Here is a 15,322-nt window from a genome sequence, read left to right as displayed (position 1 = left end):
AACCAATGCTTTATTAAAGTGAAAACCTAACAAAATAAAAACAATATATTTTGATTTTAATAATATCAAATTAAATACGCAGAATTCTTTATTTTATATCTCTCTTTCAACATGTCTATAGATTACACGATCGTTGAAAAGAAGGATCTTTATATTTCACAATGAAATAGAAACTTTCTCTCTCTCTCTCTCTCTCTCTCTCTCTCTCTCAGAGACGATACTATAGCTTTTATCTTTCAATAAGAAACAATGATATTTCTTTCCATATCCATGAATATTTTATTTGAAACAGTTATGATAAATTGCAGTAAAAATGTATGAATATGTTATTTTTGAGAGCCAACGTTTATCTACACATTGGCTTCATGGCGACCATGTTCTCTGCGAATGTCAGTGGAAGTTGCACAATTCTCAACAAAAGCTGACAGGCATCTTTTAATGGGTCACAACAGACACTGAAGGGAAGAAGAAAGACGTAAAACGAGGCAAAGAAGAATGCCAATGGCCATCCAATAAACCAAATTGCGAAAAACCATAGTATTCCCCAAATGACACCTGCACCTTGACCTTTGCCTTCTCCTCGACCTTCACCCTGACCCATAGTTCTCTGAAAAAGAAGGCGATATATTATTGATCTATTAAAAATATTGTACGGTTTCAAAAGGATATATTTGATAAACTACTTTGATAAACTATATATATATATATATATATATATATATATATATATATATATATATATATATATATATATAGAGAGAGAGAGAGAGAGAGAGAGAGAGAGAGAGAGAGAGAGAGAGTTTAGGGCCTACCTGCCTTATGTCTTGCTAGTTTGTAAACAATATAGTATATAGCTAATATTCAACAATGATTGTATATATATATATATATATATTTTAAGATAGTTATTAATTGGAGGTAAACATGTTCACAGGTGCTGAGTTTCAGGTCTTTTTTTCAAGACATTAAGAATGTTCCAGAAGCAAGCTGTTTATTACTAATTTAATGTGAAACTTACCCTTATCCTGGCTCTGTTATTGTGTCTTAGCTTTTTATATCATCATGGTTTACTTCAAAATTATTCATTCTATCTGTTAACATCAGGCTTAGGGGAATTAATTTAAGCTGTGTTTCAGTTAATATTAGATAGGATTTATTTATTTCAGTTATTCACCGGCATTACATAGTGCTCAGTATTCTCAGAATAAATCACTGCTTTTTTATAGACATATTGTCAATTCATTTTGGATGCTATCCATGTGATACATCAAGACTATTGTCACATTAGCATACATGAGACAGTTGGCACATCATCACGATTAGTATTATAATTTATTCAGAACTCAACTGTAATTTGTTACATATATCTCTATATATCTGGACTTGTGATAGAACCTTTTAGGAATAATCAGGATTTAATTCCTAATACCGTAAGTTATTTTTAAATATTAACTTAGAATTTTCTGTCTTTATACACAATTATATAATGCATTTGTGTTTAATTAGGAAACAAAACAATACATTCCATTGGAAGACAGCTACGCTTAATATTTATATCATTTCTCGGTATAAACGTATTTTGTGACTGTGCATTTGTCAAAATTGTAGTAGCAGAAGAAGAAAACGACGTCGACGATGAGGATGAATCATTTGCATTAGAAAAAAAAACTAACAAAAACTTGGTCTTTGATTAAAAATATACATCTGGAGAAATAAATAATATTGCTATTTTCACGAAAAAGAAACTTTCTGAGGCGTCCTGGTAGATGCTTTCTATAGATAGTCCCATTGAACTTTTTTTGGTTAAATATCGGAACTTGTTAAAAGCGGGATAAGTATATGTCCATTAAAATACATGCAACTGTTTCTTGCAATAAGTAGAAGCTAACAACTTTTTGTGCACTTTTGTGTCAAAATAAATGCTATAGATGAATAGCACGAAAAACAACAACAAGAAAAACCAACAACATGAAAATGTGAAGTGTTAGGTAAGTAAGGGATAGTATCAGTCTAATGATTTATTGAGTTACTTGTGAAATACGCCTTTTACGACTGAGATTTAACTCATTTCTCTGCCGTAAGCAGGATCCAATACTTAAATTAACAAACAAGATTTGAAAAATAATCGTACATTTGTTTCCTTTTAAAAAATGTGGCTTTATATTTTACAAATGTAAGAGCTGATTGTTTTTAAAGCCACGGCAGTCATATGCATGGATGTTTAAATATCGTGATAATGATATATACTTGGATCAATCCCAGTTTTAGTTTAGAGTTGTACAGGACTGGGTAGTTCAGTTCCAATAAGTTGATTTTTACCTTGATGTAGATGTGCATGTATCATTGCATCAGGTAGACATAACATGTACAATAGACCAATCTGGCCTACATGCACTTTTTACGTTATAGCCTGAACTTCAACATAATGTGGCCCATTATTGCAAGATGCACAAATTTAGCAATGTCTGAGACAGGTTTGTTTGTTTTGTTCATTTTTGGTACTCTCAAACAATCTACATGTTGCCTAATATTTATGTTATATCCTCGATTCTTTGAAGCCAGTAAAATAAATAAAATTTCATTATTCTAAAAAGAAAATATTTCCTTTCTTTCGTATTTATATCAAATGAAGTAATAACTCTGCACAATGCTGAAAGTCGTATTTAATCTTTCCTGGTGTATCACTGAGTTCCATAGCTAGGTCTCATTCACAGCTTTCTCTGGGCTGAATCAATGTTTCTTATTGGTGAAAGCAGTAGATTATACTGATATCATCCAAATTTCTATGATAAATTATTAATATCATCAATTTTCCAACTTCTTGAAAAGAATGTTCGGAAATAAACTGTTATTCTTCCTTTCATGGCACCAATTTGCCCAAAGCAAAAAAACAACCCATTTCCTGGTTTGTATTTATTACTTAAGTCCAATCAGCTATAGGAATACTAGTCCGATAAATCAACCCCACAAATCTATGTTGATGCTGATGTCACCTGTTCCTTAAAATATTAAATTTTGCTGCATGCAAATCGTTCCGGAACAAACCAGCGTACAACTTAGATATATATGGGTAATTGGCAACAGCCATATCACGCGCGAAATTCAAAAGGGCCACATGACAGATGGTTATACGATTCGTTGTAGATTTACAAGTCACATAACATAAGATTTGCTAAGGAAATATAATCCACATATAACCAAAAGAACCCTTCAGCCGACGGTAGCTGCACAGCCAAGATAAATAATGGTAAGTGTATAAAGTATACAGCGATGTGTGCAGCCAAATTTGAATGCGGATAATTTAAGCTTTTAATGAATAGGTGATATCTGCCCCTCACCCGAAAATCAATATTATCACGGGCGAAGGAATGATTTTTCGGTCTATAGGAATACCTAATGAGTAAATCTCATCTTAAACATGCATTGACTACTTACTGGCTGACCACAGATGGGTGACCAACTTAATGGAGCACTACTGTATGAATTTTAAAACTGTTTATTTTACTTTTCTTTTTTTCTGTTAAATCGAAAATGCTGAAAAATTTAAATTAAGCTTCTGTTTTATCTACAAAAGCGGAAAATCGCGTTAAAAGATGTTCAAACCGTGACGTACATATGACTTTCCTCGTCTAAAATAGAACTTGACGCGTAATATGGTCACGTGACAAATCAAAATGGGTACTCTAAGGTGCAAACGGCGTGAGAGATCTAAGTTCCTGTAACATTACTTTATATGATAATAAAAGACTGTCTACTATTGTCGGCGATGAGATGAATGAATTTTAATACATAGTAACGTATTCTTCGTGAAGATACGTGTTTGAACAGCAGGGATGATGAACAGACAACGTTTGGAGCATGTCTTCCTTTAAAATTAAGCTTGACATGGAGAAGGAAAAAAATGAAAATACAAGGTCAGTAACGTCGAACCGAAGCATCTAACCGACAGAGATTTTCTCTAATTGGGTTAGCTCATTTTGTTACTTCATCTTTGTCGCTTGTGTTTTCAAATTGTGAAAATCCTACTGAAAACAGAATATTACATAATAACAACAACAACAATAATAATAATAATAATAATAATAATGATAATAATAATTTTACAGAATAAAAGAAATATTTCTGAATAAAAATAAATATTATTATCAGAACAAAAATAAATCTGAATCAGAATATATAAATATTACACGCGTTATTAGTCGGTGTTAAGAATTTCATTTTCACAATCCGTTTCTTTTCAATTGTCTTACACGTGTATTAATACTTTTTTGTTTTGTTTCGTATTCATGAGATAATTCTGGTATAATTTTTTCAATTGTGCGTGAGAGTGATACGAACTTTTCAACTTCTGTATATTTGACTGTCGCCAAGGACCGGAACATAGACTGTTGAATCGGTATTCTGCTGGTAGAGTGTATCTATTTTCAAATTTTCATTGTCGTAATGATTCAAAATCACAAGTAATTTTTTCAGGATTCAGTTCATTGGATATTTTTATACCGTCATTTTGTAATATTTTAACTGCAGAAATAATATCATTATTATTTTCAAAATTCATTATATAATAAATATGTATGTATAAAATTTAAAACGTATTTACACAACACTAACTTAATTATATAGACAGCACAACCTCCATGTTAAATCCTAGATTGCCAAATGACATTTGCAAATTCAATACGAAATATTTAAAGTGTAGACAATCTTAGTTCTAAGACGGCACATTACATATTGTAACATATTTACTGTATATGCAATCTTAGTTTTATTGACGGCACAACGTATAATCTTATCTAACTTAATTCTAAGAACTGTACAACACTTATTCTATAACTTAACTCTATGGACGTCACATTACATATGTGGGGCCTTATCTACGTTCAACAGATTTCTGTACACCTTCCCCCATAAACAACACCAGGAGTACAAAAGAGCACCCACCACGTGATGTCATTGAAGAAGGGTGTACTTATTTTTGTTGAAGGTCGAGTTTGGAGCGAACCCCAATAAAAAGATGAGTCATATGCTGTATAACCCAAGCATTACTTAGAAACCCAAAAATAACTCACGCAATAAGCGTGGCTTATTCGCGGTTGGTAATTTTCTTTTTTTCCTAATTAGTATCGCTGATAAAATCTAGAGGAAGCAAGAAACCTGACAGAGTCAGGTAAATAAGGATAACATTCTTTGAAAAAACGAACCAAAAATCAATATTCATCAGTAAATAAAAATTATAGGATACAGGCTCTACCTTTACCTGACAGACTTATGTCCCTTGACTTTGTCGCATGACAAAGTCATTGACGTTGCATTTCTCTGTCTTATAATAGAGTTATACTATGAAATAAGATACCTTTGTTTGTATTTCTTTGAAAATACCGATTTGGTTATATTATTTGCAACGCAATAGGATAAAAATTAACCAAAAAATAATATTTATAAGCGAATACTATCGTAAAATAAGGCGAGATATTTTTTTAATGCTCTATCTTTTACCCGACAGACTTATCTCCCTTCATCAGGAGTGTTTGTATCTAACACAACGAGAGACACTGAAATGTTTTATTAAATAAATATTTCTTCGAAAACGCAGATCTGGTAATAAAATTTGCGACATATTGCACAGAACATATTGAAATATCAAATATTTTCCAGCTGCATTCATTGATTGAAATATTTCTTCATCAGTCTCTACATTCAGAGATTTAATTGCCCTCCTTGCAAATTTACAGTGTTTACCGTACACCACCAAGTTTGCTCTTTTGACTCCGTACAATAGCTCTTACCCAAGGAATTATCGAGTTTCCTGCCGTTGATATGATTAATAACAAGTCCAATTTTGATTAATCCGTGAAAACACGCGTTCACAAATGTATGACAGAGATAGACTTTATTCCTTCCGGTACTGAATATGAGATACCCAGTATTAATGACACAACCGACTGTTTTTTTTTAATCGACAGTGCCTGAGGATAACGTCACGAGATGCTGCATACTTTTTGATAATGGAATGTTTTATAAATTCATTTTGCTCCATTTTTATATAATAATATTATTTGTCTAAATAATTAGTTTGAAAATCTGGCGAGACAGTCTTCAGCTTTTTTTAAATATGACTTTGTCATTATTGGCAGCGTTTTCTCATATCATAATATAGTTTCATATCTTTGTATTTTTACCACAACATTGCACACACAACTGCATTTCTTCTCTAACCCCAACACAACACTTCAAACACGGTTTGGTCCCTCTTCGTACACTTTGTAGGTAAAGTCCACATAATTCATTTACACAAGCTTTGTTAAAGGGAGTTGTAGAACCTATCACTAACCATTTACAGTTCTTTTTTGTCTGAATCATTATATATGATGTAGTAAGAAACAAATTAGTTATAAAACATGTGACAGAAAACGCGTCTTTGATGCTGAATTTATCATGACGCTGAAACAATAACAAAATAATCATTGTGCGAGCTGTAACATAGTAATGTTGTGGCAATATTCCAAAAACAATCGAAGACAGTTTACCGTAGATAGAATTAATAGTAGTCTTGGTCATACACACAAAAATGTGATGCTGATCTGTCTTGAAAGTACTCAACGTCGAGTCACTAGTTCACAAAAATGAATGCGATGATAATTTTGTGTTTTTAGGAATTACTTGCAATTGTTCGCGTACAAATCCACGTTGAGGAGCAGTTGAATCTAATCAATAGACTGCAGGTCTACCCATGGATCTTAACTGCAGGTCTACCCATGGATCTTTTTGTGATTGCATTGGCAGGTTTCGTAGTAATCGCACGAGTAATTTCATTATTTAACGCAGCTATTACACTTGGTAGTCTTGCAACCCATTCGCGAGATCTCATATCTTTCTGAATTATTTCCTTTGCATATTTATATCCAAACAGTCGCTCAGCAAGTGTTCGATTAAATCGTTCAACAATGGCCAGATTGCAATGAATTGTGGCCATCGTAGTCCAGCTTTTGGTCCGGATCCTCGCTGATTAATTCGTTTAAAAGCAGATGCAAATTCAGTTGCTGTTTTAGTTGATAGTGATTCTGCTTCTTTATATTTACTTGCAACGCCAACGACAGACAACGCGCATCTGTATATGTGCGATTGACGTCTACCAATTTTAATAGTTTTGTGTAGTAAAAAAAAGGTTATCTCCTTGATGATCTTCATTAGGAGTGCTGACATTAAAATGTGGATACTGAATTCGTTTAGGTCATGGTATATAGATTTGCCATATTGCCTGTCGTGCCAATTTTCAGCAACAGAATTTGTGATATTTGCTGCATCAGCAGGTTTACTAATTGCTGATCTACCTTTCCAATATCCACTTGGGCTATAATAAATCGATTCCATTATATTAATAATGGGTTGATTAATTACCTTCCCCTAATACTAGTTTACCCTTCATTGCAGATCTTACTAGCAAGCTAGCAAGTTTTTCTCTGAGAATTTAACGAGTGAGTGATCTTCACATCTGCAATATGTCTTTGTTGTAAATCTTTATTTATATACGTACACCATGATCATGACATGCTTGATTAATCCCATTTATTGAATGCTCTCCAGGTATTGGTTGATCTTTTTCGTCAATTCGGATATCAAGTCGGGTTCCAGGACCACAATAATTATATCCAGGAAGATGTTTTTCTCCTGGATACTTAGCCCATAGAGCTCCTGGTAATTTTCCTAACGATGCAGCGATATCACCACCTGTCTTCATACGAGACGAAACAAATGTGCATTTTTTGTACCACATTTCACACACTTGCCTGTATGTGCACGCTTTTTATTTTTATTATTGTTATTATCATTTTTGTTAATCCATTGGTGGGGGTGAATGCTTTGTATCGAACACAGTATAAATCCATATTATTTATCATATTTGTACAACATGGATACCATTGATTTCTCAGCGACACTAAAGCTAGAGCCAGTAAAACATCAACCAGCGCTACCAAATTATATCAGAGCAGTTAGCATAGGTCCATCTGGGTTTGGTGAGACGCAATTATTGCTTAATAAAATAATGAGATGGCTCAAGTGAAATACGTTATATTTTGTGGCACCATCTGTGATCAGCGAAGCTACGATGTGCTTAAAGATCTTAATGAAAACGCAAAATTGTTGGACGAGGATGGTAATGATATTATTTATTTTATCATCGATATTGATGAAGCTCCATCTGTAGATGACCTCGATTTATTTATTCATAATCTCGAAGTATACTGGACAAACAATCAAATCCAGCTCGGGTATTTTCTCGAGGCGGAAACAAAAACACAGACGTGATTAATGTTACTCAGCGATATACACAACTACCTAAAGTGATCAGAGATAACTGCAATATTTTAGTTGTGTTTAATGGAGTTCAGGGGATATGGACATGAGGAAGTTTAGAAAGAATTTCAACAGCACAATCTACCCCACAATGATTTATAGCAATATATTGCATGATCCTAGGTCACGATATCGTGTAGGTCTTGGTATAATTTTTGGTGAAAAAAACAGCAGCAGGGTGGGTGCGACCAAAAATGAGTGTCCGACGGGTAAACTAACACACATACAAGATCGAAAACACGAACGACAAAGATGAAGTAACAAAATGAGCTAATCCGATTAGAGAAAATCTCGGTCGATTAGAGGCTTCGGTTTGACGTTATTGACCTTGTATTTCAGTTTGTTCGTATGAAGCTTTATTTTCAAGGAAGACTTGCTTCAAACTGGTCTGCTCACCCTCCCTGCTGCTGTGTGTGAGTGTCTCTGTGCTCGAGATCAATCCGTTCCAATTAATCAACAGGCATGGACCACATCAATGCCCTTTCAAACAAATTATTATCCAAATAAATGATGTGACTGTTCGGGACATCTGGGTCGTATCCGTATATGTTTTGGGGGTGTTTGTGCTATTGTCGACGGTTTTGTTTATCCACAAACTATAAGTGCAATTTCCACCCGCTTGACTCGTCGAGGATTTTTGATATTTAATCTTGCTGCTGTTACACGAAGCTCTCTTAGTCGGACGCAGTTCAACTGTACCATATTAGAGAGCAAGCCTAGCAATCTTTTTTTTGCGCCTTATAGTATTTGTGTATTACATTATCACGAGGATTTGTTTAATGTCAACGTTGCCATTACAACCGACCGTATTTCATCCGTGAGGAATGGTCGAGCTTGATTTACTAGTCCTAGCAATTCAAGAAGGGCAGCTTTTCGCATCATGCTTGGCATTCACGTCTCTCTCTCTCAACTCTCAAGCTATTTGCTTCAACTGATGGACGGTAGGCATACTAGCATAAAAGGCAAATCATTTTTTAATTGCAAATCTCGTTAATAAATTGTTTAAGCATGTTTGCCTTACCAGGCTGAGAAACTGTGTTCTTTTCCATCCTAGCTAGTTATCATCGGACTTTGATTTAACAACATAAGTCGTCATCATATTTGGGCGGTGTTTTCTATTATTTCCACTAGGAATGCTCAAAGTCCATTGCATAAATAAATATTTGTGATCTTTCTTTCATACTTTTAAGCACAAATAAAAATATCCAAGCAATTAATAGTCATGTTTGTCTGCATATATCCCAGCCTTGAATGCAACAATTCATCAATGCTCACGTAAAAACATCCATTTAGAGGTCACTATGTAGAAAAAGCCACCAAGAACAACACCCCAAATTCCTGAACATGTATAAGGAAAGACCTACTGTACCTCACCACCACCCCTGCTCCACCTACTCCCTTCTTTTATGTTCGAGAAGTCCGTGAACGTGGACGCTGAATGAAATGCTCAATTTAATACCTTCCGTTTTCATGCAATAAGCAGGAAACAAAAATGCATTACATGAAAAGCATGGGCATTTGTGACAACGAGGCATTGGATATACTTTATTTCATTTTATTTTGGACAAAATACACATATGATTAGACAAAGAAAATCAAAGTTTAGTTTTATGTGCTAAACGTATCCAGTCAAGTAGTGACCTGTAATTTTTATCCTTATTGTTCTTTCTTTAAAATTAAACTTAGATTTATACGTAAGCAGTGCATAGGCATAGTTAGCAAAATATATGTGTGGGAAATGTGCGATCATACGTGTGCGTTGTGCTCAGTACGTTCAATGATGCTAACATGTTGATATTTACCAGAATCGTTTATAACATATCCAGGTATCGTCTCGAAGGCAATCGGGCAATTGATGACACGTTAGAGTGCTAATACATTACAGAGTTTAGCACCACCGGCGTGGACTTAATATTCCCACTGTGCTATCTTTTCACGCTTGTGTTCAGTTAATCCATGGCCGCGACGCGCGTTGGATAAATGCTCGAAAACACAATATGCAACGCAGTTTACTGTCCACATACACGTTGACATCAGTTTATTGGTGTCAGGATGGTTCAGTATATACATACCGCACACGAGTGCAGTTACCGGATACGCATTCTCGTTAAAAATCTTATCAATACCAGCATCCAGTGTCTTGACTGCGTGTCTTCTCCAAAAATGATCATGCTAGACAAGGATGCGTTACACATTTGGGGTCGGTGGGTCACATGTCCGACCTAGAGAGTTACCTCACGCTAAAAATTCCTTCTCGGCCCAGAACTATGCAATTGCTTCATAATCTTGTTTTATCCGTCAAGATAAAATCCAAAAGAATGCTTGGTGATGTTGTCAGGGCATGGAACTATTTCAGTAAAATGGTAAATTTGCTCCGCAGTCATACAATTGTAAGGGTTGTTGTTGTAGTGTTTAACGCCGTTTTTCAGCACAAGACATGCTATACAAGACGGCCAGTATAAATGGTGAAAGAAAACCCCCGGAAAACCCCGGTAAGAACTACCGACCCACGAGAAGCTACTGGCAAGATTTCTCACATACCCACATTGGCCAAACTCGAGACTCAGACCCACGCAGACAAGAGGTGAGATGGTAATGATCCGTAACGGTGAGTGATTTAGACCACTCGAGGCACCAAATATGAGGGTCAAAATGTTCTCTGATTTCAGCGGACGCTTGGGGTATGTGTGTGGCCGGGTTGGGGTACATACTGTATACTATAATGGGCGAAAAGTATGACTCTAAATCGATTACTTGTCCAATTGTTTTTGCATTTTATTTCCACACGAGACCTACATGGGACCCGGGCAGGTCAGACACACCCGTTGGGGGGGGGAGGGGAGGAAGGGACCACCCGGGATGGAATAAATGGCCCGCCCTTGGAGCACAACGGTTAGATCACAACACTGCTGGAAGGCCTAGCACGGCGGACTAAATGGTGAAGCAGCCTAGGGTGTTGTTTCACACAAATCTAGCGTCTGTCAGGCGGATTTCCGGGAGGAAAATTAGCTGGCAGGGAACAGTTTCGTAAATTGGCCCCTGACAGATTTCTTAACTTCAGACTACGATGTGACTTTTTGAGCTATTATTGTGTAATAATTAAAGATATGGATATATTTGTGAATTTGGTCTGTCCTTTTTTTTGTTGTACTTGAAATTGATGTGAGGCATGTACACCTCATGTAGTCAATGTACAGTATGAAACCAGTGAAATACTAATAGTCCGTTAGGAAGCAGAGCTAGCCACTTACACTGTATATCATTAGACACGCTGCATGACAACTATTTTGAATTGCATCAAGCTATTAAGTATACAGTGTTTTTCCAGCATGATCACTCAGGGAAATGGCTTGTGTTTGCGCTGTGAAGGACACACGGATGTGATGTGATGTGATTTGGATTTTTAACGTAGCTTTAACAATTTTCCAGTCATATCGCTACGATGGAAGGACACACGGTACTAACAGTATGGAAAAGGGTGAACATACAAAAGAGTATATATGGGTTAGGCTGACCAGGAATGGTTAATAATGTAAGTTATGTTGTAGGAAAAAGAATCGTTTGAGAGCTTATCCTAGTTTAAGTGAAAAAAAAAATAGAGACATTGTTTTATTTATGGAATCTGAGTCCTTTAACAGTATTGAGTTTGGAACATTCATTACTAAAATTATCACCTGACTCTTTGGTGCGGAATTGAAAGCACATGTTTCAAACACATGCAGGTCCAGAAAATGCCGCGGCTCATATCCTTTCCTCTACACAGAAGCTGACATCCAGGTTTCATCTATCTGATACATATAGGTTTGATCATGAACACTCAAAAATTTTAAGCTATTGAAGTTTTAATATCATGGTGCTTGCATAGGTTTACTATGGGAAATGAATTAGTACCGTGAGTCCTGAAAATTCGTGTTCTCAAAAAAATGGCTTTCAGATATGAAAAATACATATATAAATTTGGGGGTGGAGTGAATGAACTGTTATTCTATGAATTTCCACTGGCTTATCAGGTCAAGTGAATGATATTCTTATATTTTACTTATGACACCTATCCAAAAATATGGACCTTTATGATCTCGTGTATTTTTTTTTAATGAATGTTTATATTAGGCATGTGTATGTAACATTAAATTTTGTGCATAAAAACAGTCCCGTCCACCCTTAACAGTGCAGGTTTGTCAAAGTGTGAACACCAATATCTTCTCAACCATATATCCTGTCTTAGTGAAACATTGTGTTTTCTCATTATTTATAAACATGCTTTAATATAAATCTATTTCAAATTGGACTTGACCACTGCAATAGACATGATATAAGAGTAGAGTACTTGAATTCGGCAAATAATTTCCATGTCTTTTCTTTATCACAATTTACCCCAAAAGCGTTAGGAAGAAACTTCCTTGGTTCTCTCTCTCTCTCTCTCTCTCTCTCTCTCTCTGTTTTTGCATAAGTATGTAGAGCAGATGCACTATAAGAGTAGCTTTTAAAATCCGATTGCTTGACGATTTACGAATATGATGTAACTGATAAGGCGTCTAAATGCGTGTATATGTGTTTCTGTCTCAGAGAGGGGATAAATGCACACACAGATCTTTGAGTTGTCTTTTAATTTGTCTGTATTTTAATTAGAGTTGGATACCAAGAAAAATTGTGCACCGCGATATTTCCGAACATACCGTGACATATACCGAGGTATACTGCAATTAAATGTAATGTTCTGAGACAAGGGCCTGACACTATTTTAAGACGTAAAAAACCTTCCATATCTCAGTTGAAATGTAAATCGTAGCCCCCACCGCCAAAAATCAAATGGTTAGTATCATATTTGATGCTTTTTCTAGGTGTATGTTAATTGTTGTAAGTTGCAAACTATAAACTTTAACTAAAGTGAGTTGGTTATACTGTAGCTGACACCCTGTAAAAAGACATTAGTGAACTTGTTGATTAAATCTAAGTGCTGACACCGAAGCCTACACTTTACTAGCTATACTATTTATATAAGAGGCAGCGAAACAATGAGTGAGATGCGTGTACTTTAGTCTATGGAAAACCACACTAACGCGGACTACGTAAAGGCGGCATTCATGAGTCCTCGATACTTACGTTAGAAGTAACTGGACTACCAGTTAATGTACTGGATTGCACTTTCACCCTCCAAATAAAGCAATAGTTTTCGTACGAGTGCGCAGAAAAACAAACTAAAAATATACATGGTACTGTTACTACCGCGCACTTCAGATTTTAATGTGTGTGTGTGTGTGTGTGTGTGTGTGTGTGTTTGTCTATGTGTGTGTGTGTGCGTGCGTGTGTGCATGAGAGAGAGAGAGAGAGTACCGTTCTCCTGGACACATGTTAACAAGATCTAACAAATTTGCATACAAAACGAAAATAATACCTTTTTGTCGAAGGCTCTCTTGCTCTCTGTCAGAAATTCGCAATTAATAAGCGAGCCGGTTGTGTTACTTGACTTCTGGTAAATTCACGAAGAGACGACCCCTTTTCAGGATTCACTTTGTCCGAAAGGTACCTATTCTTTTTAATACATAATGGTGTTTCATGACTGAATGAACAGGAAGTGATGGATATATAAATATCTAATGTCTGTTATATACGAGTAAAATAGAAACAATATACGCATGAGCACAACTACATCATATGACTACAAAGAGTACATGTATAGTCTATGGTGGTCACATGACATGATTCAGGGCTTTACTCCTCTCTCTCTCTCTCTCCTGCAGTTTGTATAATTTGCTAACTCCAGTGGTGTAAACATGCTGATGTCGCTACTATTACAATAACTGGTCGGACATGGAGCTAACACGTATATATACTTCCCCAAATTTATCCAGAGGGACTTGACTGTCAATATTAATGTACTGCAGTAGGAGTATACACGGCAGGTGCATTACAGGAATATGGGTAAATGGTACTCTGTGTGTGTGTGTGTGTGTGTGTGTGTGTGCGTGTGTGTGTGTGTGTGTCCTAGAGGATACACTGTCCTTGAATTAGAGTTAGAGTTATCTGAGTTGACAAAATGATACTGGGCGAAGTTGCAACAAGAGGTTTATGTGTAACTCCGGTCGTCACAATGGCGAGTCATATTATAAGCAGGGCTGTTGAAAATTCGTCTTGGGTGCATTTATTTGATGCTTGTTCAAAAAGATAAATCTTCATATTATTAAATAGTAATACACCCATCACACTATTGTTTATCTTTCGTAGTATTTTCAAACATCAAACATTTAAAGAACGAGCAATTGTAACCGATATTTACTCGATTAGCAAGTGGGAGGCCTGAAACAAATACAACAAAGTACGAGTACATGATCCTAGATTATCACTTTTTCTTGTCTTTAATTATATACCAAAAAATATATGCCTTACAAGTTTCGAAAAGTGTCGTATGTGGATGTATTGGATTGGAAAGCGATGTTAAGTAAGTAGTAAGGTGGGGCACTAGAGCCTCAATGGGAATTAGCATTACAGAGACCCCTGGGCAAATATAGCCTCAATGGAAATTTAACATGGAGAAAAATCGTGGGCAAATATAGCCTCAAGGGGAATTTAACATGGGAAATAGTCTTGGGACACTATAGCCTCAAGGGGAATTGAATATGGGAAAAAAGTCTTGGGCCACTATAGCCTCAAGGGAATTGAACATGGGATTTTTTTTTTTAAAAATTTTTTTAAATTTAAATTTAAATTTAAAAAAGGGGTAGGCAATGGAAAGGCTATCTCTTTTCGAGAAATATGGCTGGCCCTGAAAAGGGCCTTTGGGTTTATGTTAATATTAATATTAACATAGATGGCATCTGTCACATCTTCTTCTTCTTCTTCTTAAACTCCTTCTAACTGCCGGTCCATACACAAGTACCCTCTTGAGACATCCTTGTCTTTCTATGTAAACTCTCCTCATCCATTGACTAGTATCTGTCCTATCAACAACAGTCCACTTGGACCTGAC

At 35.7% G+C, this 15,322-nt stretch overlaps 1 long non-coding RNA gene across 1 annotated transcript; it reads right to left on the bottom strand.

Annotated features, from left to right (window-relative positions):
* Nucleotides 1–255: 255 nt before the first annotated feature.
* LOC149794135 (uncharacterized) lies at nucleotides 256–14,018 on the bottom strand. Its single transcript, XR_016422962.1, has 2 exons — nucleotides 13,751–14,018; nucleotides 256–607 (listed from the first exon to the last, which is right to left on the bottom strand). It is a non-coding gene; the product is annotated as an uncharacterized LOC149794135 (long non-coding RNA).
* Between the last annotated feature and the right edge of the window lie 1,304 nt (nucleotides 14,019–15,322).

Source organism: Sinohyriopsis cumingii, chromosome 8 (genome assembly GCF_028554795.1).
Source record: "Sinohyriopsis cumingii isolate HCF-2022 chromosome 8, ASM2855479v2, whole genome shotgun sequence".
Lineage (NCBI taxonomy): Eukaryota > Metazoa > Mollusca > Bivalvia > Unionida > Unionidae > Sinohyriopsis > Sinohyriopsis cumingii.
The sequence above is the reverse complement of the archived record's forward strand: the minus strand, read 5'-3'. Positions and strand labels throughout refer to the sequence as shown.